General features: G+C 55.2%; 1 protein-coding gene across 1 annotated transcript in view; it reads right to left on the bottom strand.

The window, feature by feature from the left end:
* The window catches only part of LOC104500074 (vesicle-fusing ATPase), a gene marked incomplete at its 5' end in the record, with an annotated part of 25,156 nt that overhangs the window by 14,765 nt on the left and 9,835 nt on the right, over positions 1-556 (bottom strand). The gene's annotated exons all lie outside the window — the stretch shown is intronic.

The following is a 556-nucleotide window of genomic DNA, read 5'->3' as shown; positions in this document are numbered from 1 at the left end:
GAGCACACAAAAAGTAGTCCCTGCCTGCCTCACTCAGTGCCAGCTCCAGACATGTTGTCGCATGTGACGTTCTCAAACCAACTCAAGCCAGAACGAGCAAAGAGAAGGATCAGCATGAGGCATCGATGGGCCACTTCCCCCCTCCTCCCCGACCCTTAATTAACACCCCGTCATTTTGAGTCCAGAGCCAATTAAAATCCCTGTCATCCACAGTCACACATCACTCTGAGGCTGATTTTGGATTAAGGCAGGAGCACGTGTGGATCGAGTGTGATCCACACGGCTCCTCGGTGAATCACGGAGCAGGTTTCAGTCCCACCTGGTGAAGGTTGACCTCGTTTCCCGAGCCACTATTTCCAGGGCTAACGGCAGAAGATTCAGCCTTAAATAAAGTGATAGCTCGGGCCGAACCCTTTGTGGTTATCCTGGAAACATCTCACCGCAGGAAGAGCAGCAGGCTGGGATGAAGGTGGCTGTGCCGTAGACAATGGCACTAACACCGCCGGCAGCACAGCAGCTAACGGCCGGGACCACCGCCCCCCCCCGACAGCAGCCC

Source organism: Buceros rhinoceros, unplaced genomic scaffold (assembly GCF_000710305.1).
Source record: "Buceros rhinoceros silvestris isolate BGI_N320 unplaced genomic scaffold, ASM71030v1 scaffold12169, whole genome shotgun sequence".
Taxonomy (NCBI): Eukaryota; Metazoa; Chordata; class Aves; order Bucerotiformes; family Bucerotidae; genus Buceros; species Buceros rhinoceros.
Note: the sequence above shows the minus strand (reverse complement) of the source record. Positions and strands in the feature narration are given on the sequence as shown.